This window comes from Rhipicephalus microplus, chromosome X, assembly GCF_043290135.1.
Source record: "Rhipicephalus microplus isolate Deutch F79 chromosome X, USDA_Rmic, whole genome shotgun sequence".
Lineage (NCBI taxonomy): Eukaryota > Metazoa > Arthropoda > Arachnida > Ixodida > Ixodidae > Rhipicephalus > Rhipicephalus microplus.
The window spans coordinates 243406613-243433629 of record NC_134710.1 but is presented as its reverse complement, the minus strand read 5'-3'; the positions used below and the strand labels follow the sequence as shown (position 1 = coordinate 243433629).

General features: G+C 46.6%; 1 protein-coding gene and 1 long non-coding RNA gene across 8 annotated transcripts in view; one reads left to right on the top strand and one right to left on the bottom strand.

Annotated features, from left to right (window-relative positions):
- The window catches only part of LOC142776040 (uncharacterized), a 204974-nt gene that overhangs the window by 71546 nt on the left and 106411 nt on the right, over positions 1 to 27017 (top strand). The window lies entirely within an intron of this gene.
- Baldspot (elongation of very long chain fatty acids protein baldspot) overlaps positions 1 to 27017 on the bottom strand; it is a 148425-nt gene that overhangs the window by 51941 nt on the left and 69467 nt on the right. For 4 of the 7 annotated variants that reach the window (XM_037414176.2, XM_037414178.2, XM_037414177.2 and 1 more), the window contains exon 2: positions 1455 to 1576. The exons of 2 other annotated variants lie outside the window; for them this stretch is intronic. The gene's annotated coding sequence lies outside the window, so the exon portion shown is untranslated. Of the gene's footprint in view, positions 1 to 1454; positions 1577 to 21386; positions 21511 to 27017 lie in introns of those variants that run through there. One more of the 7 variants, XM_075878877.1, reaches the window with a different exon arrangement.

The following is a 27017-nucleotide window of genomic DNA, read 5'->3' as shown; positions in this document are numbered from 1 at the left end:
ATTGGATGGATGGATGAAATAGCTTTGTTCACGTCCATTAGGTCGCGCTAGTGTAGCTCGATGCGGGCCGCTCCCACGTTGGGACCGTAAGACCTATAGCCTTTCAGCCGCTCCGTGGGCCCGTTGGACTGCCCATATTTGTCCCTCTGATGTAAGACTGCGTCAAGCTGCGTCCCGTCGTTCTTCAGCATTTTCTTTCGCGCTGCGCCACACGCAACAACGCCAGAGCATATGGGCGAGATCTATGGTGTCATGACGTTTATCGCATGTTGTACGAACAGAAAACTCCGGATAACTGTTGTTGATTCACAGCGGGTTCAGCTAGGTTCTTGTCTGTAATCGCCTTAGCGTAGTGGACTAAGCTCTGTTCAGATTACTGTGTGGAGAAGGAAGACCCTGCGTCCTAGATATAAATGTTTCGTTATCTCGTTGTACGAGAGCAGGTGGTCCTTGCATTCTGAAACCTCAGCATGTTGTTGCCTTGTGGCTACATGTTTGAGAAGCCCTCGAGCAGCGTTGCGGGTAGATTCGTTGACGTTCGCGGGGGCACCGTTGATTTCTCCTATGTGAGCAGGAAACCAAATAATCGTGTGTGGCTTGATTACTTTTCCCTTGAGCATTGACAGAGCCTGCCTAGAGATATTACTCCTTTGGCAAATGCTCGCACAGCTACTCTATAATCGCTGTGGATCCTCTATTCCTTTGCGTCTAAACGTGCCAATGCAATGGCTACTTGGTCGGCAATTTCCGATTGTGTGGTGCAGATGCAAGCCGAGTTGACTGGTTTACCTTTACCGTTCACAAGTACTGTTGTGAAAGCTCGTTTATTGGACGCGAAAGCCACCTACACAAACGAGCATTCCTCAGCCTGACTTTTAGCTTTTTCTAGTAGAGCTTTGGCTATTGCTTGCCTTCTGCTCACATTATGAATGGGGTGAACATTCCTCGGAACAGGCACAATTGCGATGTTGTCCTTCAGATCGTTGAGGATTTCTTTGTGGTTGTCATCTATCGCTTTAATTGGTGTACCAATTCGTTTGAGGATGTCTTCCTGATTGCGTCGTTGCGAATCTAATGAACTGAGCTCTTTCTTGTGCCTCAGCGATTTCCTTTACTGTATTGTGGATCCCAAGCTGCACGATTCTTTCAGTTACAGTGTACATAGGTAGCCCAAAAGCTACCTCGATTGTCTTTCTCAGCAATGCATTGAGTTTGTCTCTTTCGGATTTCTGCCACCCATGCATAGCTGCTACGTAGGAAAAGTGGCATAGCACAAACGAGTATACGACGACGCTGTCTTCTCCAAGGCCTTGTCGGCGATTACTTACTCTTTTAATGAGCCCGATTTTGTTGTGCACTTTCTCAGCGAAAGAAATCTACTTATTGCCCTACGTTTTTTCCCCGCCCTAAATTCGCCACAACTCGGCCTGTACAGAGAAGAGCGGCGCACTTACCACCTGCAATTCTTGCACCCAATGGAGTCCGCTTTTACTTGGCCGACGAAGAGACGGTTGTTTCGTACTGTTTTTGACTTTGCCCCAAGGACGTCCGGACAGCCTGCCGCGGCACCTCGACCCTGCATAAAAGGCAGGAGGGCAGATCCTATAGACCAGCTCGGCGTGTATTGTTACGCAACACGTATACGACACGGGAAGTCCCAGCCAGATTTCGCGAGCTTCCTTCTGACGCAAGGAAAGTTGTGTTCGTTTGTCGCTGACGTAGCAAATATTAAACTTTAATAACAACCGACGCGAACGCTCTAAAAGTGTGATCCGCACAAAAAAGTTACCCGGATACAAAGAGCGAGTGCTCGCGGCTAATTTTTTTTTCTTTCTACCTGTTTTTGCGTCTGTAGCGATGCGGGGTCGGAAACAAAATTCCGGAATCGATAGTCGCGTAGCTTCTGCCGCAAGAGACACTGATTTCCCCCAAAGGTCCTTGAGAGCTCTTCGTCATCACACGCTTACTTCACCAGTACACGGCGGAAAACAGCGTTTGCAGACACCCACAGACTAACATTGCACTTATACTGGGGCAATTGCCTACGAAAAAAAAAAAAAAACACCAGGCCTGCGCGGAAGGCGCAGCACAGTCACAGCGAAAGCTCGAAGAGCGGCCTTTCAGAGCCTTTTGTAAACACTCATTGAGGAATTATGCCTGAAGTGGGTATGCGCCACAGTTAATAGTTGAACAAAGCAAGCTTTTGTAATGGGTTGGAGCATTGGACGACCCACTCGTTACGCTATTCACATTGTGCGACGACTGCTTCTTCTTTCGCTGTTTCAAAACGCTTTATATGTGGCATTAACGATTGCTTTCTCAACATCAAGCCCGCCTAAGGCAAATTTGCCAACAAGCCCAAACACCGGCGTAGCTCTGTGGTAGAATACTGGGCTAGGACTCGGGTTCGAGCCCCATCGTGTCATTAGTACTAGGTATTTTTTTCCATTTCCCCACGATGTGGTTAAGGACACCGGCGGCGGCGGACAACTACGGCGCTGCACGATACCCTAGTTAAGATTTCATATCCGCTTTCGCTGTAAAAAAGCATCGACCACATCGCGCTAATGGGCAGTTTTGCTAACTTCGTACACGTTTCTGATAGACCTCATGACGTGCCTAAAGTAGTTGGTTTTGAACTGTTTCTATGCTTTTGGTTTTCAGCTTTCAGCTGTTGATCGATTCGAAATCCTTTTTGCGAGGCAGTAAGGCGACACAGACATAAGGCTCCCTACTAATCTAATGTCGTGTTAAGGAACAAGGTAAAAAATAAAATCGAAAAAATTTTGTTCTACAAGCACATATTTTTTTGTCAATGCCAACTTTGCCATTCACGCCATATACAGCCAATCATGAAACTCATCACATTTCATAGTGCTTAAAACTGAGGCAACAGAACGGTTAAGAAATAAATGCGGCATTTTTTCGCTTTAAAGGAATATTTCGCTTTGTCGCGGCTTAAAAGCAAAAATAGAACGCTGAGGTATACACCGAGGTATAACTTTTACTTGAACGCCGAGGTATAACTTTTACTTGTGCGTGCGCGCCATGCGTGCGTGCATGGTCTGCGCGATAAAGCTGATAGATGAATCGTGCCACTCGCTGGCGTTGCCGCGTGAGCACTGCTCCTCGGCAAAAGCAAAAGTGGTGGGCGGACCCGATGTTCGCCGTGGGCGTCTGTCAATCTAACTGAGTGACACGTGAACTCGTTTACAAACTCGTTGATTCTGAGAAGGTTCCAGTTCAACTTAAGCGTTTGATGCTGTGGACGCTAAGCCGCTGCTTCTTTGTATATAAATAATTTGGTCATTTTTCACTGCCATAGAGGAGCTTGTGATAACCTAGCTTCTTCCAGCATTTCAATTCAGTCGTCTGCTCATCTGCCTGGTCAGTTTCAAAGTGAAGGTCGTACCAGGTGTCTTAATTTTGGGTTATCTAATTACATACAGCCTAATGAACACAACACTTAACACATTTGTGTTAATTGAAAATAATTCAATCAAAACGCAATAATTATATCGGGTGTAATTAGCAAAACCATCATCATTGTAGATCTGTTTAACGTATTTCGAATTAGCACGACACTAATTGTCATCATACTAACAAGGTCTAGTTAGCACGGTTTTACTTCGCGTGCTCATGATTAACGTCACGTTAATGAGCGTGGTTCAGTTACAGAGTCAACTAGCACGCTTTAGTTAGCACGGTTCTAGCTTTACATTGCTTCATTACCATGACCTTAATGGGATGTGGTGTAGTTATCTCGGTCTTACCATGACGGCTTAATTACCTTGATCATAGCATGACCTGGTCTAACTAGCCAAGTGTACCGCCTATCCAAATAGCTAATTAGCCGGCCGCACGTGCTCGAGTGCTAGCCGACGAAGACGACAAACAAGGCGTGCACCGGCCGAGCAGCGCGCTCGAATGTGCCGGCTGACCATGATGATTAACACGTGGCGTCAGGTTTAGCTGCGGTCACGCTGTTGTCAGGCGCTCGGCGGGAACGAATCTCAGAGCGAGCGACCGACCGACCATGCGGATGATTAAACGCGAAACATTTCTTTGAGTGCTAATCTGTACGTCCGTCCGTCCATCCATCCATCCGCCTACGTCTCGGTGCTCTCATGACCACTCGCTTAACTTGGGGTACAAGAAAATTAGTAAAGGACGGTAAGATGGTTTGACCAATATGGTGCGCTGGCCATGACAACGAATAATGTCACAATGACGTCACGCACGTCGTCAAACACTTTAAAAAAAAAACAGTGGCACATACCCCAGGGCGTTCATGTGCCACTGATAAGCGGGAATGTGCAACAGGCGATAGATATTTTATATCCACCCAGAAACGGCGAGAACACAGATAGGTAACTTTAACGCTTGAGTATTATAGGAAAAAGCTGCCATAGGCGTTCGCCAGACGGATGCAACCGATAATTTGTCAGTGTGCCAGCAGAAATCAAACCTTAGGATTCTGCGTGGCAGTGAAGTAGTCTATACCTTAGAGCCCCGCCAGGCCTCGAATATTCTATTCAAATAAACCCTAATGTCTTGTAATGTCAATTGTGGTTCCAGTACTGGCTATCCGATTTCAAAAAGATTACAAATGTACTATGATACAGCCGTCATGTAGGGTTAACGTAAATTGTAGTTAGGCGCCATCCGATGAAGTTGATTCGTGTAGCAGTGTTCCGATGGAGGCGGAAATGTTGTAGGCCCATTTGCTCATATTTGGGTGCACGTTAAAGAACCCCAGGTGGTCGAAATTTCCGGAGCCCTCCACTACGGTGTCTCTCATAATCATATGGTGGTTTTGGGACGTTAAATCCCACATATCAATCATCAATGAATTGTGTAGCAGTGTTGAGGGCTACCATCCTCGCGCGCACCAGCGCGAACACCAGCGTTTCATATCGGCTTAACGCTCTTGTTGTTGCTAATATCCGTGTTACTGTTGGCATCATTACTCAACCTTAAATAACTGCTAACATAAAATATACATGGCTGTTTAGCGTATATGAGTGAGCGTGGATTTGTACATATATTTAGCGACACTTTATAACGACTCGTTCAATAAAAATTAAAACACATTTAACTTCCATCTGTATGCTTCGCTTAAAACATTGATTTCCAAGGTAAGCGTGATCTGCCAAATTATCTTTAAAGCAGCCTTAGTGCAGACATTAAAAAACTTCAAGATGAACTTAAACAGCTCGTGCCATTAAAAAACATCATTAGAAAAAAAACTTATGACAGGTTTATCGCATGGGCGCACTTTTGCACTCATTGGATCCAACGACAAACAAATGAAAGAAGATGCACCTGGTGTGAAAACACCACCCAACTTTGTCGACCGTCCTTGACGTGATGCCAGTTTCTATAGTAACCAATAGAACGCAGCGCGCTGAGGGGTGAATTTTACTTTTTCGCACTGTTTGCTCATTCAAAAACAGTCGACAGAGCTCGGAAAAAGTCGGAGTTTCGCCAAGCTTGGCCGATTCTACATAGCTAGCACCCTTGAACGATTTGTTTTCTGCTAGCTTGTAGATACAGATCAACGCTGGAAATCTGAGAAAGAATGGGAGCCTCAACAACGTGTCCTGCAAAGCACGATGCGAGACATTTACAATGAGGAAGAAGTTCGTCGACACGTATCGTGGCACTGACCGGGCGATCGATGACACGTACAACGGCGGCGTTGCTTCAGAACCTGTGCCAAGCGTTTGCACGACTCCGAGCACAGTTGGTGCAGTACCCCGAACACACTAACTTGTGACAACCGAGGCCAGCTTAATCCATCTGCACTTTCGAAATTTTCTATGGTGCACACACCTGCAGCAGCATGGTAAATTTCTGTTTCTTACACTTTTTGTAGTATATCCCTCTTCGTGCCTCAGAAATAGTAAGTCTGAAGTAGCAAGCCCTGTATACAGCAGCACTGCAGCCTGCAGGTTCCATTAAGCTCTTTGTTTTCCTAGAGAAGGTGGCGCTCAAACTTATAACACACTGACGACATTCTTTGCTTTTATCCTCCCTTCAAATGAGAAGAAATTGATTTCAGTGGTGATATTGAACACACAGCGTACAGCACGTTACGCAAACAATGCAGTGTATAGATGCGACATGCCCCATGACCAGTTCATTCAGGTAAAATGGAACATACCGAAGTTAGTGGTATGAACGAGCCCTTCCAGGAGATACAAGAAGTGAGGAAGGAGGTATGGCGGCTTGAAAACAACTCGAAGACCACAGCTGTAGCTCGAAATATTCACATTAAACAAAATATTGCTGAAACCAAGCGTTCGAACTTTTTGTAGATCTTCCTGCACGACTGCGCTGGCGTTCTATCTCTTTGGGGTATTGTCGAAGAGACAGTCGTCGTTCCCACTTCCTAGTATTCTCTCGTTGTACGTACTCGGGGTCTTCGGCTCATCGCCGCCGTTTCGCCGCCATTTATTGGGCTAACTCTTGCCTTCTTGATTTTTAGTGGGCCAGTGTTGAGTATTAGAACTTGCCCGATTTCAGTTGCAGATATCCATTTATGATAGTGTTTTTTGTTTGGTTCACTGGACAAGAAACTACTTGCTAAACTGCCAAAGTTCAGCCGCTTTGCTCCGGACATTGACTCACAATGCCCTAAGTGCCATGAAGAATATTGCTCGTTAGCGGACGTGTTCTGGCAATATTCTGCGCTAAAACATGCCTCTTCTAATAAATAAGATAACTAGGAGCAAGTCCTCAAAAGCGCCGATTTCCATGAGCAACTAAGGGTTTTCCAAAGGACCCACGCACGGGCGGAGGACCAGAGTCTTCCGGCCCCAACATGGGCGCGGCCCGCAACTACGACTCTGTAGTTCATTAAGACCCGAATAAAGTTTGTTAACCGATCGACCGACTGTTGAAAAAAAAACCGGGGCTTCATGTATTGCTTGAATAAAATGTACATCATACAAACCATTCAGATCATGCAAACCATGCTGCCCCGCCGCGGTGGTCTATTGACTAAGGAACTGGGCTGCTGACCCGCAGGTCGCCGGATCAAATCCCGGCTGCAACGACTGCATTTTCGATGGATGCGAAAATGCTGTAGGCCCCTATGCTCAGATTTGGGTGCACGTTAAAGACGCCCAGGTGGTCGAAATTTCCGGAGCCCTCCACTACGGCGTCTCTCATTAACATATATGGTTTTGGGACGTTAAACCTCACATATAAGTACGCAAACCATGCGTGATCTGGTCATGCGGCACACATCGAATGCCTTGTGGTTACCAAGGGTTCCCCAACGTATACTTGAAACTAAGTACGCGAGCGTGTTTCTATCTAACGAAATACAGCTGGGACAGAAATTCAACCCGCGACTTCGAGCACAGCGCACCGGCGCAATCAATGCCACAGCTACTAAGTTAGAAGTTTCGGTGGTAGAGGTAAAGTCCATTATAAAATAAAGAGCAGACACTTGCTTTGTGCAATACGAGGAGACCAAGAGAGTGAGCGGGACTGAAGTTAAGCAGAGCGATAGAAAGTGACGTGGTCCGATAAGGTCGACTTATCGATGCCGCTTGAGTGTCACCGCCAAGGGTTACTCACGAAGCGTCACGATGACTGGCGACGAAAGTTCGAACATTCGCGCGCTGGTGAAAGGCATAAAAGCGGTAAGACAGCAAGTATGGGTAGCTTTCTTTTTTTCTTTTTTGCTTTCTTTTTTATGAAATCCGTGCAGCTAAAACAAATGCAATCAACACTCTTTTAAACAACGACACGGTTGGTTCAAACACGTCGAACTCGTATTTGCTTTAATGTACGAGAAGAGCTAATGCATCGGTTAATCGGTTAAATGTATGTCCTTCAGCCTAGAATTTTGGGGGTCATATCTGTCCTTTGAGTAGAGAAAACAGTGCCCACGCTGCTGCGCGGCTGGAGAGCACAGCAATGCCATTAACGGAAGTGTCTCCCCCCTTAACACTGCTCGCAGGACACCTGTATTACCAATACGCAATTTTTACGCTTTCCTCTTAAAATAGTAAAAAAAAACGATGCGGCATTTAAGGCAGCTGGTGATCCGCCAAACCTTCAATGGAAAACAAGCATATGTTATCAATAAGCGCCACTGTTTGCCGTAGAAAATTTCTCACACTCCATGAGACAATGTCGAAATGCGCAACGTATATAGGCGGGTAATCACGCAAAGTCTAGTCCCACGTATTGCGAGAGCGACGCAAAGTCGTATTCGTTGTTACTCGAAGGATACAAACAAAAAAAAACAAGAAAGAAACAGAGCTTCTCCTTGTGTTACAACATGTTCAGGTTGGCGGAGCAACGCGCTAACGACCTCAGCTTGCACAACGTGTAGCATAACAACATTTACGGAAAACCCAATATTTCCATAGAAAGGTGGCCAGCGCAAGACTCCAGCTGATACAAAAGTGTTATGCGCGCTACAGCTGCAGTTTCAGCAAACGCATGAAAACCATAGCGCATGACAATCATGGATGGAAAGGAGAGAAGCCTTGCGCGCAGCACTGGAATGAAGAAATCCGAACGCTGTGAATCCCATGGCCAGGAAAATAAACAACTTCTTTTAACAGAATAGCATTATAGGTGGCCCCGTGTCGCAGAAAACGTGGGGTTGGCTTCGGCGTCGTTGTCTGCCAATGAAACATACAGATCGACGCAAAGTCCTAAAATTGAGGTTCGAGCTGCAGTCTAACCAAGTCGTTTCGCGTGGCCTTCAAGGGTCTTAGATATTATAAAAACTTTTTGAATATATTACCCTCCAATTTATCCCGGTATTCTCAATTTCAGTTACTGCTAATATCGCGTGGAAACGAGGAGTTCGCGTCGTTAGCCAAAACACAAACGCCTCGTTCTGTGTGTTGTATACATAACGGCAAGGGCTACTGTGTATAATATATAGCAAGGACTTGATACGCACCGCTGCGACGCTCTGCAGCGGATGGAAGCACACGGTCGACAGGTGGCCGCAACCCGCGAACAATTGAAAGCTCGGGCGCACGAGGACAGCCACAATATATATATATATATATATATATATATATATATATATATATATATATATATATATATAAAGAGAGAGAAAGAAAGAAAGAAAGAGAGAGAGAGAGAGAGAGAGAGAGAGAGAGAGAGAGAGAGAGAGAGAGAGAGCATAAACCATCTAACGCAGATAGCCACAGAAAATGTGCACGTACAGCGTTATGTGATGGACGAAATCATTCTAATGACCGGTGACTCGACTATACACTCGGTCAAAGTATCATATACCGATAATGAAAACATGCTCATTCTCAACACTCTAGCGAGTGCGAAGAATTCAGCGTTGTTACACGCAGGACACTATTAAGGGCATTCTAGTCCGCCCGATGATGAATGCTTGGAGTATCGAGCCATGGTAAACTATATACAGGCGTAGCTGCAGAACATTTCCGATTTAAAACGTACATTCACGAGCAGGAACTCGGGGACTATGACACCAGCGAAAAATAATAATAGAAATTTCTATCACAGCTTCACTATGTATAGAATGCTTTATTGCATTGCATCGGCAAAACGCTGGCACTCGGGCTGCTCCCCTCGATTTCGAGCAACATATATACTCCAGATTCAGACAAAAAATATATTTCCTGAATCACCTGGTGCTCAGAATCTTGCTCGCGACTGTACAAATATTCATTTCGAAAAAAAAAACAAGACTGCTGTATAAATATCCGCGTTAGAGTCGTCACGCACACGCTTTCGTGTGCGTGCGAGCGTGTGGAGCGGCTATAGGTCGGCGAAAAAGGCGGGGCGGGAAGTTTCAAAATGTGGGATACGTGCAGTAGAAAAGGAACGTGGTTGAACTGGAACGAAAGATAAGCGGCCTGCTCACGTCAAACACTGGACGCTTGCCACCTTCAAGATGGTGTGAAACTGCGTGCGGCTCACTCGATACACACGCAGTGAAGTATTTACCACCAAATGGTGCAAAAAGATTTTTTTTCAGCGAACTAATAACGTGGAGAGCAGTATTTTTTTTTCAACGAACTAATAACGGGAAGACCAGTAAAAGAATAAGAATGTGAGTCGAGGTACTGCTTTTCGGAGTAGTTAAGGACCAATCAGCATGTTTCCTTCTATTTCCTTTCAAGAGACAGACGTTGCACACGAGAAAAGAAACCGCAGAAAGTTTGCAGGCAACGGCAGATATGAAAACACTCATTAGCATGACGACGAAAGGTAGGCAACAAGGACAGCTCACGAGAAAAAAAAATAAGAAAAGCCCACCAATCGAACATGTACGCAAAAACAAGACTAAGTATACGGTACACAAAATAGACTCGTATACACAAAGCAGACGGCCATTACATGGGATCGTGCAGGGTAAATGAGACGTAAGCGCATTACGCATGCCTTAATACACACACGAATGCAAAATTATTGCACCGTATGTATACCTAAGGAGTATATACCGCTAGTATACCCTGGTATGCATACATAACACTTGATGTTGCAATGTGCATAGGAAAATTTTCATGGTGAAACGCTGCGCGTATCCAGAAAACACTTACGCAATATGTCCAGTAGAGCTCTCTCGAAACTCTCCAACTATGACCATGGCGCTTCCTAAACGATGCAGGCACTCTACAGTAGCGGTCTGCGGCGACTCTTCATGCATTCAGCTGTTTCTGAACAGCCGCACGCGAATGCTCGCGTAAGTTTATTATGCATAGTCCTTCGTAGAGCACGGAAAGCGCAGTGCATTTCTCTAGAGCTTCCTATACTATCGTCTCCGAAGAAAATATTGGGGTGCAGCGTTACGCTCTGCCTCGCGTTCGTTCTTGTTACCACAAAGCGATTTTGTGGACACATTCAATCGTACAGGGCCACCTTATATGGTGGAGTCAGCGTATAGCAACTCCAAAGCAAAAAAAAAAAAAGATAATATGACAGTGATGGTTTATCAATGGCGCGGTAGCGGAGGTTAAGGGAATGGCGTTACCGCGCAGCAAACGTTCGTTGCGGACAGCGTCTTTCGGTTTAGCGGGATAGCGCTTACGTCGTTTACGCGCCCCAGCTGGGAATGGTGGCGCCAGCTATCAGAGGGTTGAGAAGTAATAACTGTGAAAAGGAAAAGAAAACGAGAATGTCTGCCTGTGTCACCACGCGAAGCAATGTTACAAGTTTATTGTAGTAATAATAAAAAATTAAATAAATATGAGCCACGCACCAAACGCGAAAACAATTATGTTGCCGATTTGATTACATCGATCTCGTAGTTAGGCCTAGACACGTTCGAAACGAGAACCTATCTGAAAAACTTCGCCAATTTATGCATAATACTCGGTTGTCGAAGCTAACTCAAGGCAATCGAAACCACTTTAAACAGTCGTTTGCTGCGAACAAAGTGAATCTTTCAACAACTACGCCTAAATCACTCGAAGCGGGCATCCGAGAGCGCCGCCATGTTTTACGAACACTACGTAAAACCTACAATAACACGGTAACGTTCAATCCGAAAAATAGCGCGCGTACGGTATGCGGTACGGGTAACGTACGTATCTGCGCATGCGCACTTTGATTCCCCTATCACGGTCCGCCCGGTATACTGTAACTGTCTATTAGTGTTTGCCAACTTGTGCAAGCCGCAAATTGTTACACAGCAGTGCAACCTCACACGACGAGCTCATGGAAGAACGAAAAAAAGTGACAGTTTCGCCATAAGGGCGAAGGAATGAATGCTATAGCAACATATTCAAATGTTTTACGAAGCAAGGCTAGCATTTTTAGGAGAAATATTAATTGTAGTAAACACGCACTTAGATAGACACAACAGGGTTCGTGTGTAGTGAAGGCATCGATGAGAAGCGCCTCCCGTGGACAGCGCATGCTGGTACTAAGGGCTATACGTCATGTGTCGCCGTTGGTGGCAGTTTGTTATGTGTAGAGCGCATCTACAAGTGGACGGCCGCTCCAGGTACACTTTTGGCACCGTTTTTTCATGTTGACAACGGAACCCCTAGAAGCTCCCGCCTGCTGTGGGGGCCGCGCACTGATCGTTGGCACGGCAACCATCACCCTCCCTCCCCCTGTTGGCTCACGAGATAAGCGTGCGCGCGTACGAACCTGGCCGGAAAGGCGATGTTCCCTCCGCAGAAAGAGGAGGCTAGCGCATCCTTCCCCGTATTTGTATGAATCGCGGCGGCGGCGGCGATGGCAAAAACCAGCCGAGACTGTCCATATAATTGCTTTCGCAATAAAAGAGGCGCTAATCGGTGGCTCAATCTCCGTGGTAGGGAGTTATTAAACGGCGCACCTAATTGGCACTCGTTTCTGCGGAAAAGCCAAGGTCAGATCTAACGCGTCCATGTGTGTCTACTCGGCCATGTGCGGACTCGGGAACATTCACGCCCTAAACGAGCAATAGCACACGGCTCGAGAATGGCGACGTCGGAGGCCGAGCTCTTCGAGACGGAAACGGAGTGTTGAGCACTGCAAAGAGACAAGGCCCTGTTTGTACCGTTAGTTTGAGTTGCGAAACATCCGCAGAGGGACGCCACTCGCACACTAGGGGGATCACGGCCCGAAAACGCCCGCTCCACGTGTGCAACGGCCATAGTGGTACTCGAAGAGCATCAACTCTGACTACGGCCATGCTCCTTCGGTGGAATAACAAGGCGCAAAGATCTACAGATATCAATAAGCCGAGCGAGTTTCGCGGGAATGTGCATGCATGTGAAGTGCAACAGTGAGCAAAGACACAAGAGTCAATGCGCTCCAGCGAGCTTCGACGTTGATTCGGCAGCCGAGGTTATACTGTAAAACGGTCTAAACACATACATAAAATAAAGATATAAAATAAAACAGACTAAAAATAACATGGAGGGGCAAGCTTTCATTTCGCTGAAGAGAACTCGCTCTCCTAAAGTGAGAGAAGTGTTGCTTACGAGACGAGAGCCCGCAACGTTGTGATCAATCGAGCATTTGATGAAAGGACCTTGAGAACCCCTTCAGGTGCCGCCTGTCTCAAAACAAAACCCAGACTGCATCCTCGCACTCACGGTGTAAGACAGCTAACACAACACGACAATAAACGAAACAACTGGTATTGCACTGCCACGCTCGAGAACACGTCTTCGATTTCAGGACCTGGTCGTCGCATTTTCATGGGGCCAAAATGCATTAGGGGCAAAATTATTTCCCCTTTTGTTTTCTTTCCATTTTTGTCGATGTCAAGAAGCACCGAGTCCTTCAAATGTCACTGTCTCATTTGCCAAAGCAGGGATTCAGAAACGGGGACAAGCAAGGTACAAGACCACGACGAAGTCATCACCTATAAGGCTTATGAACCCCCTGACAGAAATTCTAGCGCCACTTTGAATGCGTCAGGAAGATATGATCAACAAAACATTGGCAGATCCCACGTACAGCGGGAAACGATGATATGCCAAGCACGAATGAGGAAGGTTGATGTCACCTTAAAACCAGCACAACGTTACGAGCGGACGTAAATTTAGCCGTACGTGACTTGCATGTCATGATTATCATGCTTGGACGTGTCATTTACCTTCGTCGTTCATTCACGTGACGTAATACCAGATTTGGTATATGTCAAGCTAGCGAAACGGCCGCGAGCGCATCATGAACATGGTACGTTCTCATGTTCTCACATGACACGCATGTAATGATTATCATGTTTGCACCGGAAATATACCATCTTCATCCATTGACGTCACGTAACACGAAGTTTGGTATAGGTGAAGCTAGCGAAACGACCGCGAGCGCGCTAAGAGCGTAGCATGTAGTCATGTTTTACATGACACGCTTGTCATGATTATCATGTTTGCACCAGTCATATACCTTCGTCATCCATTCACGTCCCGTAATAACAAATTTGGTATTTGTGAAGGTAGCGAAACGACCACGAGCGCACCATGAGCATGGCGTGTAGTCATAACTTACATGGCATACACGTCATGATATCTACGTTAGGGTCTCTCACTTATGTTCGCCATGCAGCCATGTCATACCATACCAATTTTGCAATATGTCATGTGAACGAAACCACCACAAGAGCAGCAAGATCATGAAATATAAATCATGATATTCATAACATACATGTGATGATTTTCATGTTATGATTAGTCACTTATTCCCGTCATACAGTCATGTTATGCTATAACAATTTGGGTATCAATAACATTATCAAACAAATGTCGAAACACGTACACAAGGGAACAATAAGTCATATTTGATCAAGGAGAAAATCATCAACGTGCCAAAAGAGGACATACTTCATAGATTATCATTTATGCGTAACGCGCATGACACGCCTTGTAGACCTTAATGTTGAGGCCAATGGGTTAAATCAGGAGCGCGATCAGCGAACCACTGTAAACGACGGGCGTAGAAGCTGCAATAAAGCTAATTTACGATAAATATGAACGAGAACCATAAAACGCCAGGCCTGCGCGGAAGGCGCAGCACAGTCACAGCGAAAGCTAGGAGAGCGGCCTTTCAGAGCCTTTCCTAAACATTGGGTAACGGCTGCAAGCCCACTTGCTTGATACCCACTACGGCATTATTAATAAAGATTTGAGGGTAGTAGGCCGGCATTCGCTATGCTATTTTTCATCATTCTTCCGAGAAGCGTGGTACCGCTAAACTAGTGCGAGGAATTTCGTGCCAATTGTTCATGCAGTGGCTGACGACGATGAAGAGTTATGCCTGAAGTGGGTATGCGCCACAGTTAATGGCTGAACAAAAACAAGCGTCTGTAATAAGTTGGATGGAGCATTGGACGACCCACTCGTTACGCTATTCACATTTTGCGACGACTGGTTGTTCTTTCGCTGTTTTACAACGCTTTATAAGTCGTATTAGCGCGATTGCTTTCCCTACATCAAGCCTGCCTAAGGCAAAATTAAGTTTGCCAAAGAGTCACAAAAGAACATTAAGAAAAGAACTTCCAATCACAGCTCATGGTATTAGGTTCCTCCCATTCAAAAAGAGTCTGACTGATAACACTCCTTATGACCTGTTTATGTTGTTGGGACTTTATTCATTATGGGAAAGTCGCATGATGGATAGACACGCCGAGCCACCACGGTCGACGGGATCTGTCTTCCGAGAAGCAGCTGCTCAAGTGCGCAGTGTTGTTGAGACTTTTGACCCCGTTCCGAAGTTGATTGATATGTGGGGTTTAACGTCCCAAAACCACTATATGATTATGAGAGACGCCGTAGTGGAGGGCTCCGGAAATTTAGACCACCTGGGGTTCTTTAACGTGCACCCAAATCTGAGCACACGGGCCTACAACATTTCCGCCTCCATCGGAAATGCAGCCGCCGCAGCCGGGATTCGAACCCGCACCCTGCGGGTCAGCAGCCGAGTACCTTAGCCACTAGACCACCGCGGCGGGGCCCCGTTCCGGAGTGGCTTCCCATTCTTGACGCTTGTGTGTGTTTGCCTGACTTCTGATAAAGTATGTTCTGTGTACTTTACTGGTGATAATGTCATTCAATAAAGAAAAAAAAAAGCACCAGCGTAGCTCTGTGGTAGAATTCTGGGCTGGCACACAGCGGACCCGAGTTCGAGCCTCACTGTGTCATTGGCGGTACGTTTTTTTTTTTATTTCGTGCGATGTGGTTACAGACACCGGCGGTGGCGGCGGACAACTACGCGTTGGCGCGTGACCTGAGTTGCGATCTCATAACCGCTTTCGCTGTAAAACAGAAAAGATTGGTTGACGAATTGAAATTGTGTTTTCGTTTTTAGAGCGAAAACTGTTATCCGATCACTTTTCGGGTAACGCGCAGTTGCATGTTGCCCGCCGCCGCCACCGGTGTCCGTAACCACATCACACGAAATTAGAAAAAAAAAAAAACCTAGCGCCATTGGCACAGTGGGGCTCGAACCCGGGTCAGCTGGGTGCCAGCCCAGTATTCTACCACTGAACTACATTGGTGCTTGTGGTTTGTTGTAAATCTTGCCTTAGGCAGGCTTGATGTCGGGAAAGCAATCGCGTTATACGACTTATAAAGCGTTTTACAACCGCGAAAGACCAACTAGTCGTCGCACAATGCAAATAGCGTACTGATTGATTGATATGTAGGGGTTAACGTCCCAAAACCACCATATGATTATATTTATATATATATATATATATATATATATATATATATATATATATACGTTAGACGTTAAACTCCACATATCAATCAAACCACCATATGATTATGAGAAACGCCGTAGTAGAGGACTCCGGAAATTTCGACCACTGGGGTTCTTTAACGTGCACCCAAATCTGAGCACACAGGCCTACAACATTTCCGCCTCCACCGGAAATGCAGCCGCCGCAGCCGGGATTCAATCCCGCGACCTGCGGGTCAGCAGCCGAGTACCTTAGCCACTACACCACCGCGGCGGGGCCGAATAGCGTACCGAGTGGGCCGTCCAATGCTCCAACCTATTAGATAAGTTTGTTCTTGTTTCCCTATTACCTGTGGCGCATACCCACTACAGCCATAATTCCTCATCATCGTCAGCCACTGCATGGACAATTGCACAAAATTACTTGCAAGTGTTTAGCGGATACCACGCTTCTCAGAAGAATGACAAAAAATAGCACAGCGAATTTTATTTATTTATTTAATAATACTGTCAACCGGCGCTTGAGGGTCAATACCGGCCTACTACCGGCCTACTACCCAATATATACCGGCTACTACCCAAATACCGGCCTACTACCGGAATACCGGCATACTACCCAAACGTCTGTCAATGCCCTAGTGGGTACCATGCTAGTGTGCTTGCTGTAGTTGCCCAATGAGTGTTTTGAAAAAGGCTCTGAAAGGCCGCTCTTCTATAGCTTTCGCTGTGACTGTGCTGAGCCTAACACGCAGGCCTGACGTTTTTTTTTTTTTTTTCCACAAAAGAAAAGACACTGGACGATGAAACAACTATGCACCACACACGTTCACACTCACAAAGACGCGATAGAGTGCATGTAGTCTGTATTGCGTCCTTCGTCCAGTGTCTTATTTGCACTCTAAAGTTTCCTTTAAAAAGTGAGAAAACGTTGCGTTCACAGCATTTTTCGATAAAATTGCACGATAACATTATCTTCAAAGCATGCTCTTACAGACTCCAATATATCGTCTTGTAATAAAAATTCCTGGGTTCTACGAGCCAAACCACGATATGATTAAGCCCGATATGTCTTACAGTGGGCGATTCTAGATTAATTTCCTGGAACGTGCACATGTCTAAGTGCGGGGGTGTTCTTGCATTTCGTCCCCACTGAGACGCGGCCGCCGTGGAATGAAAATTAACCAGTGGCCTCGAGCTAAACAGGGCCACACATAACTAGCTAGGCTACCACGGCGGACATCTCATATTGTAAGATCGAGTATAGGATAAACACTCTATAAATGAAAATGAATCGAGTTCACATGATAGCTGGATTGCAACGTGAGTCCAATATTCCTGCAGCAGACTGTCATATAGCCCCGCGCAAAGTGTAATGTTGATGCTCGGCAGGCGTATGAATGCCACCAGATACCAAATTGGCCTGCAAACCCACACACTGTCGTGTTTACCACCTGCAGTTCATTGTTACACCTTTCAAAAATGTCGCGCGGTGCGTCCTCGCATATGCTTTACTTCGAAAAGCGAAACTTCAGAACGTCAAATATACCACACATAAAGTGCAACTGTTGCCGTGAGCATGCTAAGGTAATTGCCCCGCCACGGTGGCCTAGTGGCTGCTGACCCGCAGGTCGCGGGATCAAATCGCGGCTGCGGCGGCTGCTTTTCCGATGGAAGCGGAAATGTAGGCCCGTGTGCTCAAATTTGGGTGCACGTTAAAGAACCCCAGGTGGTCGAAATTTCCGGAGCCCTCCACTACGGCGTCTCTCATAATCATATTGTGGTTTTGGGACGTTAAACCCCACATATCAATCAATGCAAAGGTAATTATATTTCAAAGTAATGAACCTTTTGCAGTATTTCTGGTAAAAAAAACCCCTCTGAACTCCTGAACGTGTACAGCGAAGCGAAATTTCAATAACATCGCAGACAGCGGCGATAAGAGAACACGTGTAACCGTAGAGTGTATCTTAACGGAGCAGGACGCACGTGCTTATCGAACTTCGTCCGTGACGTAGCTGGAGTGGCCGCCACAGTGGTTCGAAGCAACGCGTGCAACATCGCATGCCCGGTGCTGAGGCTGCGCGACGTTGCTGGCCGGCCACTTGGCGCGATAAGGTGGCAGACAGGTGACCTTCCCGTATACGCCTGTGACACAATAGAGCTACTCGATTTCGTGACACTGTATCCCCGCAGGTGATGAAAGCAAGCCGCCGAGAGGATAGCCATATGATCGCCTCCATCTTATCTATCTCGTTAACCACGCAACATATCTTCGGGCATGAGTAGACTTGATTTGCTATGAAACCTCTTTAATTGTGTTCCCCAATACTGAGGCTCCCTAGACGACGTGTCTACATTAAGAAGAGGACTGAAAAGCGGAGAATCAGGGCGATATACATATAAGAGTACATATATGAAAGTCTCTGAGAAGTGGTGCCGTTCCGCTATCACCTCGCTGACGATGCAATTACATCCTCCATACTCGAAACGCCAATATATAGACAAGGAGGTGAGATTACGGATGATCGATTTTCAGCCCATAAGATATGTGCGTTTTTCAGCACATGGTGTAAAGCATTGTACTACACGATCAACTATCTTGATACGGAGGCTACACACCACACGCGTTCTATTTACACCCCCTCACCCACACCAATAAAAAAAAAGATGAAAGAGTTATGAGCAACAAGCTTTGGCAAAATGTCATCGTAAAATTATTTTCGTGTTCAAAAATCGTTGTGGTCCGGAAGAGCAAAGTCATGCACCAAACGAATATGAAATGTCCTACATTTCTACTTGATTTCACAGCCACAGTGTAGTTCCCGGTCATTGCCTAGCAAATTTTTTCCACGTAGTAAAAAAAAGTAAAAAGGTGCACCGTCGTGAAGCTAGGAAAATTGGCTATAATATGCAGAAGATAAAAACAAGCACACACTGCTAAAAAAGGGTAACAGTATGGTACTTCTAAGCGACAGCTTGCTCCACGTCCGACTGCTGTTACACGTGCAATTTTAAAGAATTAAAGCTTAAAGCATATTTATAGTTTTGCTTAATTCACGAAACGAAATTGGAACACCAGATGACTTCAGGTCATTACGTTTTTGAGCGATCGAAAAGGTGTAAAATTCTGAGAGCGGGTAGAGAAGTGCAGAGCTATAGAATGCTGGTAATAAGATCATGCAGCAATCAGAGGTCAACTTTTAAGGCACAAGTAGGGGGAATGTTGTGCACGAGATTTTTTACCTGGTCAAGGCCAAAGCTATCGGCCTTCTTACAGTCACATTCTGCGCGTGGCCCCGCCGCGTTGGTCTAGTGGCTAAGGTACTCGGCTGCTGACCCGCAGGTCGCGGGTTCAAATCCCGGCTGCGGCGGCTGCATTTCCGATGTTGTAGGCCCGTGTGCTCAGATTTGGGTGCACGTTAAAGAACCCCAGGTGGTCTAAATTTCCGGAGCCCTCCACTACGGCGTCTCTCATAATCATATAGTGGTTTTGGGACGTTAAACCCAACACATCAATCAATCAAATCAACATTCTGCGCGTGATCGAGCCTCGCTTGTTTGTTCGTGTTTTCACAATAATACGTACCACTACCAGCCCACGCGAGCACTATTCGTGCAACATATTTCACCATGACAAAATAATATCACAACGGTCATTTCAGTAGGACGAGTGTGCATTTCTTGGCTGAGGATGGCGCCTGTATTAGACAAAGTGCCATGCGCCTACAATTGTGCAAGGTAACAACAACGTCTATTATTTTCTACAGCATTTTTCCCTAATGGGCCATGAAATGCGGTGATAATGTGAAGTCAACATGAGGCACTCCACACATCGGGGATATTGCGACTACGCGAAACAAACAAACAATCAAACAAAACAAAACAGAAAGCCCCACAGAGTCCCCTAGACGACTACAAGGGGAAAGCGGTCTATTGTTGCTCAATTGACGCACTGATACCCCTTCTCCACTCCTCCTCTACAGGAAAACTTTCTGCACCTAACACCATTTTGCGCTGCTCGCGTGATCGGTCCACCTGTGGCCAGGCAGCGATGTCATATAATGACATCATTATTTGACATGACGATGACGTCACAAATTTTGTCACTCTGCGATGTGACGATAACGTCGTCTTGTGATGATTTTTTGCATCACTCGTGTTGACGCCGCGGGACGCCGACGATCTTGCTCTAAGGATTTTGCCTTGAAATTTCCTGCCTCTCCTGTGCACCATACCCGGTGCGTTTGGATGGGACGCGGCTACCATTGGAGCGTTCACTTGCAGACTACGGAATGCCACCCGCTCTATAGACTTTATTACTGGGCAATGATTTAAACTCCAACCCAAAAGTTTTGGAGAAAGCCGAACGTTTTGGAACCGGCTTGGTTCCTTTCTCAGGGGAAACTGGGACTAGGTAGCAGCGGCGTCTTCAAAGCACTCACGGGCGGTTAATGACCCCGCCCTCTCTCTCGTTTCGCCGTCAATGCCCAGTTTTCATACCCAACCAGACAGACATCTGTCGAATGTTTACATTCAAGACTTTATTACGTATGGGGTTCGATGCCTCCATTTTGGAATGTGAACTTTGAGGTTTTGCATCTTTAGCTAAATGAACAGTGGCCACAGTAGACGCACAGGCGAAATGGAGGGTTGGGTCAGCGCATTCCATGTTACATTATTTTATTGATTCTCTCGTCACAATATACAAAATAAAAAAACATTCGATTAACAGGCCCGAAGTGGGAGGCGCCCATACATATTACGTAAAATCGTTCATATACTTACGTGCGGGTCTACCAACAATACCCATCGAAATAATCTCACACGTCAAAAGAAGTTGCGGAACTCTTCCTTCGAATTCCTCGTCTCAATATATAGAGACTTCAAAACACCTAAACCGCAGAGCTATAATTACGCATTATGAAACATCGTAATCGTTGTCTTGTTCGCTTACACTAGATAGTGAAACATCTTTAATGAAGGCACAGCGAGATTGCTGAATTTAGCCCGCCGGTGGTTTGAAGGGCGGTGGCCTGTAGTTTATACTAAGACCGTTTCGTCCCAGTTACTGTCGGAATACGGCTTGCAATCATACAACACCTAAATATTAAATTAGCACCATGGCCAGTACAGTCTTAGGAATTGTACTCGGAGCGGGTAACGCGCGGTCAAGGCGCTTCTCCGGTAGAGAGCCATGAGAAAGAAGACCCTCGCAGGATTGCGGAGGGCGTGGTTCTCACCAAAGTCACCTACAGAACTCTCACTCCGTCAATGGGCGAGCGCGGCACGGCTTGCCATTCCTCCATGTCTTGCCACGTCACGAGCGCAGCGTCACTGATGCGAAAAAACGCAGCGTATACTACTACCACCACCAACCGCCAGTGGAGCGCATCCAAGGCCGCTAGCCCTTCCTCGTTGACGAGCGCGCGTTCCTCTCCTTCCTGGCAGCGCCGGAGGGCGAGCGACACGCGCGCGGCCTTGGCGCCCAACGAAAATGAAAGACATCCAAGCGGCGGTGGCCACGGCGACGCCTGGGAGAAATCCCACGTTCGCCGTTCGACACGACACGAGCGTGGAAAGGCGCTGCAGCGGTGGTACACGAAGCTAGAGAGAATACTTAGCCGCGCATATAGGGGGCCACTTCATCCTGAGATTCCTGGAATCAATCCTTGCCGAGACCATTACCACTACACTTCGGTAACCACCGAGCAGCATGGACTGACGCTCATTCGGTATTCAGTCCGCCATGGCACTGTGGCGTTTATGGTGCCCGGCTGCTGACCCGAAGGTCAAGGGTTCGATCCTGGCGGCGGCAGTCGTATTTCGGTGAAGGCGAAACGCTCTAGAAACTTAGAAGTGTGGCAGCTTGGGCTAGTTGGTATGGCATGACGATAGTTATAGCGCGAGAACAAAACGACGACTCGTGCCCTTCTTGTCTCTGTGTCGTCGTTTTGTTCTCGCGCTATAACTATCGTCAAGCTCTAGAGACCCGTGGGCTGTGCGATGTCAATGCACGTTGTGAAACACCAGGCGGTAGATATTTCAGGAGCCCTACAGTACGGTGTGGTGTGTCTCATAATCATATCGCGGTTTTGGAACGCAAAACCCAAGGAATACTCAGAACACACGTGCGCACACAAACGCACGCACGCACACGAACCTAACGTCTGGCGACAAGCCACATGAGACACGTCAGATACGCTGGTTAACAAGAAGTAAACGTAAGGTATTTTATTCTTCTATACGTGACTGTAGTGAAGTTCGTTTGTGTGCCCCTTTCGCTGCTGCGAACCGAGATAGCCGGCAGTTAGTATGAGGCAACCATTAGCGGCATGTTGTGTGTAGCGCAATTGATGCGGCTGGTGCAGAGCGCGGAGCCAGTTTCCGACCCGTCAACTTACGCAGATGATCGCTTCCGCGCAGGCGAACGCGGAAGACCTGCGCACGGGAAATAGAGGAGACTCCTTTGTTCACACGGTTCGCGAGAGGAGCTGTCAAGGTCGACCCGTCTAGGACTGGAAGGGGAAAGCCTACTTGGAAGAGCGTCTTGCAAGAAGCAGGCCAAGCGCCACCGTCTGAGCTTAAGTCATTGTTGGCATGCACGTGTGCCACTGAGAATGACGCAGGGACGCGACCACAGGGCTGACACAAGACATGGTGGCGGCACGGAGACGACCTTATCCTCCCCCGCTATAAGTAATTACCGAGTGTTCTTTGGATGGCAGGACGCCTCGCTGTCGCGTGCACACCTGGTCAACGCACAGGGCCAGACAGGGTACTCGCCACGCCGAAGGAGGCTTGTACAAAGCGACGTTTAATGAGAAGCTGATGGATCTCGAGCTTGAGAACGGCGCGGAGCTCAGCCGATACACTGCCTGGCATAGGAGAGAGGGTGACATGTGGAGACCCTATCCCTTCGCGTGCTGTATTTGGTAACGTGGTTTTTACCAATGCAGTGCCTGTTATGAAAGTGTTCCAGCGATTTGTTGTGATGATGCGAGCCGAAACGTGTGATTGACTCGTGTGGAGACCCTTTGTTCAACCGAGGGTTGAAAACAGGATGTTTGAATGTGAAATGGAGAGCGGAGGTTCGGGCTTGGATTTTAGCAGAAGCCTGGTTGCTGCAATAAAGCGTCTCTTCACCGGACTACGGCTCTTCCTTCGCGCTGCCACCGAGCACTCAAGTCATCGAGGGGCACCCATTCAGAACCTCAAACAGCATCCCTCCTTAGCTAGTGTAGAAGCTAGTCGAGGAGGAGAACATTAACTCCGGCTCTCGTATGTCGTTGCTGAGAACGAGACTCAAACTGGGAATATGCAGTTGGTTTATTCACCATGCGCACTCTGCGCGCTCCGGAATTCGTCTCCCCGAACCCTCCCGTCGCGTCCGTTATAAACACTGCTGCACGGGGTCTTCATAAATTCGTGCACGGTTTTCTCGAGCAAAGGCCACGTCCCACGGTTCGGGCACAATGCTTTATTGCCTCCGGCCGTCAAGGTCTGCAACGCCATAGTCGTCGGGCCATTCAGCGCAGCAGAGTCGCAGTCCGTGGCGAGCACTTGAAGTCGTGAATTGGAGCCCCGAGCTCGTTGCGTAGACGCTCGCTGCCGTAGCTGTCAAAGACCCCCGCAATGGCCTGCGCCCAACGTCCGTTCGTACAGTACACTGACAAGAGATGCTCCAACCCCCATCACTACGCGTTCTTGAAGGCGCGCTTCCCGGAAAACACTGCCGTAGCCAGTCGATGTATATGCCGAGCACCGGCATTCGCTGGCAGCTCGTTTTTGTTTATCTGAGCCGCAGGCGCTACGTCGCTTCGCCCGACAAATGTGCTGGAGCGGCCGGTACATGTGGACTTAAACAGCGTGCGATGATTAGCTGTAGTAAACCCTTAAAAAGCTAAGCTTTGCTTCACGTGGGTTTATGTGCTTGGGTAGATGTTAGTGAGCTTGGGGAGATGTTAGTGAGTATACCATCCCACTTAGACTTCGAAAGCTCATTTCTAAGTTCACGTAAGCGTACACACCAGATCAGACCTGTGATAAGACCATAATCGGATCTGACTACACCATTGAGGATTAGGAGGTGATCAGAACTGATTACTAATTCTGATTGATTGATTGATATGTGGGGTTTAACGTCCCAAAACCACTATATGATTATGAGAGACGCCGTAGTGGAGGGCTCCGGAAATTTAGACCACCTGGGGTTCTTTAACGTGCACCCAAATCTGAGCACACGGGCCTACAACATTTCCGCCTCCATCGGAAATGCAGCCGCCGCAGCCGGGATTCGAACCCGCGCCCTGCGGGTCAGCAGCCGAGTACCTTAGCCACTAGACCACCGCGGCGGGGCTGATTACTAATTCTGAGGCCGAAACCGGTCCCGAAAATGCCAACGATACACAATTCGCGGGGCATCCGGCCAAACAACACGCATCCAAAGCTTGCAATGACAGAAAGCCAAGCTATTGGATCCATGTTAAAAGACAGGACGTGGCCCCACCGCGGTGGTCTAGTGGATAAGGTACTTGGCTGCTGACCCGCAGGTCGCGGGATCGAATCCCGGCTGCGTTTTCGATGGAGGCGAAAATGCTGTATGCCCATGGGCTCAGATTTGGGTGCACGTTAAGAACCCCAGTGATCGAAATTTGCGGAGTTCTCCACTACGGCGTTTCTCATAATCATATGGTGGTTTGATTGATATGTGGAGTTTGACGTCCCAAACCAGATTATATATATATATATATATATATATATATATATATATATATATATTCTGAAGGTCGTCGTGCCGTGCCACTCCGCGCGTCGCTGTGCGCGCGCACCTCCACATGACGTGGTCAAAGTGCGTTTAGATTTTCTAACGTGGTTTAGATTTTCTAACGTACCTCGCGATTGAGGCGGTCTGTAGTACGTCTTGTGCTTCCCCCGTAAGTTTGCCTTGAATTTGCAGTAGTTGAAGAGAGCACGAACACCATCTCGCTCGCTGCCGCAGCCGCGTTTACAAAAGGAGCGCGCTGATCACACGCGAAGAAGTAAGGATTGTGACCGTTGTTCACGCTCGTCCTGTGTATACGTGTGCGTTCATTTCGTGCGTCTTTCTTTCTGTTTGAGCAGCGTGCTTTAATCGTCGATTTGTGCCAGTTGTTTGTCCGCGCTCGTTTCTTTCTGCTTAAGGTGTGCGCTGCAAGTTTTGAGCGGCTTGCCTTTCTTCGCGTGACATTGCAATTTGTTACTGCAGCATTCATTCCTTTGTTCTTGTGGCTAAACAGTGCACAATGAATGCTCAACTAATTCTGCGAAGACACGTTTCATTTTCGTGTTATAGCGACTTCTAAAGAGAGGGATAAACCTACTAAAACGAGGGTTCAACCACGGTTTATTTTTTCAATGTTCAGAACAAGAAAAAAAGAAAAAAATTAATTCTGTGCGCTGTTTCTATTCTCTATGTGGCGCTTTGGAAATGAGGTTTTAGAGCGAATGTACAAAAAAATGGGAGAAGGAGAGAGAAAGAACTTGTAGAGTATATATATATATATATATATATATATATATATATATATATATATATATATATATATATATATATATAAGGGAAATAAGTGTATACCTAAGGGCTCGTTTTTCCGTGTTTTAAGACAATATTAATGAGATATAACAGACAGTAATGCCAAGGAATGTACAGGGGAAGTTATTAGAACCAATGGAATGTAAATAAGAAGAAAGAAAAGTGGATGAAAAAATAACCAGCCGTGAGCAGGAATCGAACCTACGACCTTCGAATAACGCGTTCGATGCTCTAACCACTAAGCTACCACAGTGGCCTTCCCTCCATCCACTTTTTTTTTTTTTTGGGGGGGGGGGGGGTTATATGTGAATTTAGAAGTAGGAGTGACAGTCAGCGCCATCTATAAGCCAAACGGCGAGTGTGAAAACACTCTTATGCGCATGTTTTGGCGTCACGTAGCACGTGAACTTATTATGAGCGGGCAGCTGATTAATCGTCCCTCTTATACAACCTAAACACACCAAGTCTGCCAGTGCGAGACCCTCGTTCAATGAAATAAGGGAAATAAGTGTATACCTAAGGGCTCGTTTTTCCGTGTTTTAACACAATATTAATGAGATATAACAGACAGTAATGCCAAGGAATGTACAGGGGAAGTTATTAGAACCAATGGAATGTAAATAATAAAATTCACATATAACCCCCCCCCCCCCAAAAAAAAAAGTGGATGGAGGGAAGGCCACTGTGGTAGCTCAGTGGTTAGAGCATCGAACGCGTTATTCGAAGGTCGTAGGTTTGATTCCTGCTCACGGCTGGCTATTTTTTCATCCACTTTTCTTTCTTCTTATTTACATTCCATTGGTTCTAATAACTTCCCCTGTACATTCCTTGGCATTACTGTCTGTTATATCTCATATATATATATATATATATATATATATATATATATATATATATATATATATATATATATATATATATATATATATATATATATATATATATATATATATATATATATATATATATAATGCTCGCCGCTAACATGCTCGAGAAGGGTCGCCCGGATAATAATTAGCGTCGCGCGCTGTGGAGCCCAAGGTGGCTGGTTCGACGCCCGGATACAGAACATTTCGTCTCATTTTTTCTTTGAAATCTGGTAAAGATTTTACATCATATCCGTGACGGGAATACGTCACGGAGCCATGGTGGACCCCGGCATAAAACACTGTCGTGTTAAAAAAAAAGGGGGGGGGGGTTCCACAGGCCTCAATGCAACCGTAGAGGGAGCCAGTCGTCAGACTAGTAAATTTGGCACCGCATAAATCAAGAAACAAACACTTAGGTTGATCTATAATAT